Source organism: Microcaecilia unicolor, unplaced genomic scaffold (genome assembly GCF_901765095.1).
Source record: "Microcaecilia unicolor unplaced genomic scaffold, aMicUni1.1, whole genome shotgun sequence".
Taxonomy (NCBI): Eukaryota; Metazoa; Chordata; class Amphibia; order Gymnophiona; family Siphonopidae; genus Microcaecilia; species Microcaecilia unicolor.
The window spans coordinates 524,548-528,578 of record NW_021963582.1 but is presented as its reverse complement, the minus strand read 5'-3'; positions in this window follow the sequence as shown (position 1 = coordinate 528,578).

Here is a 4,031-nt window from a genome sequence, read left to right as displayed (position 1 = left end):
TTTCACTTTGAAGCGCATTTTCTGTTCTTTATTATTTACTGCGTAGTTCAACTGACTGCTCTTTTTCACAGCTGCTCAGTTCTGTGCTATCACCCCACCCCCATGGCCATTTCTTTTTCCCTTAAGTCCAATCTGAATTCCTTCCTCCCTGCCCTCTTCTCTGATGCTCTACCGACTTCTATACCATATGTCTGTGGCCCGCACGATACCAATTGGGGTAACTTAACACCTTACATACACCTTCTTGGCTTCTGGTGTAAACTAGAAATCATCTTTTTTTTGATTTCCTTATAAAACTAATCTTTTTCCTTCTCAGTCCCATGTGTTGTGAGTTTTGTTTTTCTTTCCGGAACAAAGCTTACTACATTACTAGTAACTGTCATATTTGATACATATATTCCCTCTGCCTTTATAAATCCATTTACATTTGCCCGAAGAGCTGAAGTTCTAAACCCTTTTTTCCCTCACATATTTCTGTAACTTTTAAGAGTTTTCCCTAACAAGCGCTGTAGTTCTCTATCTCAAGGACATGAGAATCTGGGAAGCTTGCCCACTTTAGCTGCCTTATCAGTCAGTCCAGCACTGCTTTGGCAGAGGCTACAGTTCACTTTTAAAAGCTCAGAAAGTAATTTTTTTTCCCCTTCTCCGTCCGTTTTTTCTGTTCTATGCTGAAGCGGTACAAGTTAACCAATCATTTACACAGGGATATTGTGAACCTTTTGCTGTCTATCCTCCGTCAACTGTATTGCTCCTAAATTTATCTAACTATATCTAATTCTCTGGTATATTTCCTCATGCTGCCAAGTCCGTTATACGCGCACTTCTGAGCATGTAAGAATGTACGGATGCATCTTTGCTTTCACTTCTACGATTATGGCACTGCATCTTAGTCTTACTTGCATTCTCCTTTTACTCTAATACTTTCTCACTCTGTCTCTGAGTCATGCTTTTAAAACCCGAGACAGGTTTCTTTATTTTGCACTGCTACTGACAGCCTGATAGACTTCATTGTGCTACACCATGTGTTTACAAAGTGTTACAAGAGTATCTTTCCTTCAAAACATACATAACTTACCCCTTTGGAACTTTCTCCTTCTTTGTCCTAGTGTAGCTTTCTGTAATTATGTTGCAATACTTCTTTAATCTGTTTTTCGTATTATGCTGATAGTTCATTTACGTGGCCCCCCATGATTTATGCTTCATGATCCTGGTTTTCGTACTTTAAATGGTATTATTCAATTCCTACAGATGTTACTTTCTTTTGCCCTGCATAGATATATGTCTTAATGTTCCACTATAATGTCACATTTACCTTGCTATGATTAATACGCATGTATTTCTTGCTGAATGCTTAACTGGTAGTGTTTTAGGAAGACTGCTGCATATTGTGGTTATATTGTTGAGAAGCAACTGTTTTTTGTTACATTAAATGCTATCATATTGTGCTTGTGCTCTATAATACAGGAATATAGCGTGATTTTCAGAGCATGCTAGCTACAGACCTTTTCTTGTAAAAATATTTGTGCTCAAATGTTCATGACTTTACTTCTATGATGGCAGTGCTGGTCCGCTGCCCATCTATAATCTTTAACACTAAGCTACGTATACCAAAACTGTTCTACAAGGTTAAGGATTTCTCAGACTTTTCAGCTTTGTTTGTCCTGCATGATTGCTTTTGTACTGCTTGCCCTAGCTTCCTTTCTGTTCTGCTCTAACCACCCTCAAGCTTTCCTTTCATAGTTTGCTGTGTGGCAACCTTAGTATACACTGTAAACTAAGGTGCCTTACCCGAAGAGCTTACATGTTTTCTCTCTTTAAAACAAAATTTTTTCTTGCTACCTTTCTAGCTATAAACCACACTTCCTGCATTCTATTTAAACTGCACAGCTACCTTTGTTTCCTCCTGTTATTACAGTTTCGTTCTGTGCACACCCCTGATAAGATTGCTGTTCGGAGTGTGTCCCTTTTTCCTCGTACCCGCTTGTATGTCTCCTTATTCTATTTGTTTATTTATAACTTTCTTTCACCGTTAGCTGGATGCACCGATTACGGCGTTCAGCTCTCTAGCCACTTTTGTTTTACTTCCTCTCTAATAAAGGAAAGGTCTGTTTCCTCTCTAACGGCTGTTTTCAAGTTCTCAGCTTTTTATGACTGAGACCTCTCGCCCTATACTTGCAGTCTCATTTCTCTGTATTTTTGCTTTCCCCATTTACAAGTGCATAGCTGTCTATTTTCCTCTTTTTCTGTGGCTGTTTTATAAATAACTTCCCCTCCATTCTCTGCCCTCTCTGTCTCTCGTATCTGTTAATCTCTAGCTTAGGAATGCATTATCCTGTTTCTAATAATCTCCGGTAATAACCTTTCGCCCTGTACGGCAACGGCACCCTTCTTTTCTCCTGACTATGCTTCCTGCTCTTACGTATAGCCTGTCTGTTTGTAAAGTTACGTTCTCTTCTCTGCCACTTATTTAAATATATTCCTTTTAATTTTGATAGTCTCTTGGCTACTATTTTCAGTTGTTTTATTAAATTTGTACTTGTCCTACTCTTAATTAATGCTTAAGGTTTGTTATTTATTTTCCTATTTGAAATTTGCTTAGACGCTATATGGATTATATCTTGCTCCCGTTATAAGCTAGGCGCTATGCTGTCCCCGCCCATCAGCTTCTATTGCTTGCATTATCTATTTTACTGTTTGTGTTATACTGCGCTAGATATGAGGGGATCTTATTCACTCTCTAGATAAGATTCTCATATAGTTCAGGTTTCTTGTGCTCTGTTTTAATGACGTACTCGTTTTAAAGACCTTAATAGATATGCATATAAAATATGTTTTCCCTTTTCTGTTGAGAAGATGATGACTGCGTGCCATGAGAATACAGCGTTGCTTCACTTCTTCAGTTATTTCCTGTTGGTTCTTTATAACCCAACCCACCTTTTCTTTCCTTCTAATGCTGCAGCTGTTCTGTTTGTCATCACAATCACTGACTAGTATGTATGTTTTATGCTGTATCATTGGAAGTTCTTGATGTAAGAATCACATGTTTTAATTTGTCCTTTTCGATGTTCCAGTTACATATATGGTTCTCCTCTGTTACTCTTATTATAGTATGTAGTAGTTTCATGTCTTGTTTAAAGTCTATATTTTGTTTTCATATACAGCTTTCAACCTACCCTTACAGCTTATTTTTGCCTTACATTACAAATTAGGTAGGCCCAGTTTTTATCATATAATATGTACACTTATCTTTCCTAATTAGTTTTCTTCTTTTACTACAGGTATGAATGAATTTATTTGTACTGTTTGCCCTTGTATTGCAGGCTTTCTTATTGTTACTGTTCCGCTCTAATGCTTTTGAGTTTCCTTCTCCTGGTTTGTTGAGTGGAAAATATATTGTCTAGTGAATGATGAACGTGGAATTTTTCACATTTTTTGTCCTGACTAAGGTGTTCCAACTAAAGGCTCTTTTTATGACTGTGACTTTCCCAAAGAGCTTACATTTGTTTTGTTTTGCTTTGGAATATTTCGTTTTTCTCTCTATTTTTCTATCACTTCTATAGTAATTTTCAGGGGCTTTTCCCTGGGACATACTATACTTTTATTGTTTTCTTATATACCAGTGTCACGCTATAACCATTGGGTTTGATACCGATGTCTGGGACTTACATCCATTGAGGTGCTCCAATGGATGACGGTATCTCATTTATTAGATTTTGAGCAGACTTCCATTCCATTTTTCGGAGTGGCCTGCGGTTTCGGCATTATTGCCCACCTATGAGTTACTTGTATAGATGAGCGCGGGGTTAATAAAGAGACGTCTAACGACTTTCGTTGCGAGTGTATACAGGTTGACTGGGGCCCTAAATTTTTGTTCTCTTCTAGACGAATATTTAAGCATCTATTGGGGGTTAGCGACAAAATGGCGAGTGTATTCCCATATATGGCGAGTGTATTCCATATTTCTAACCGGCGAAAACCAATTAGATCGCTGCCCTTTAATTTTAGAGAACTTATTTTCGCTGTTCGCTAAA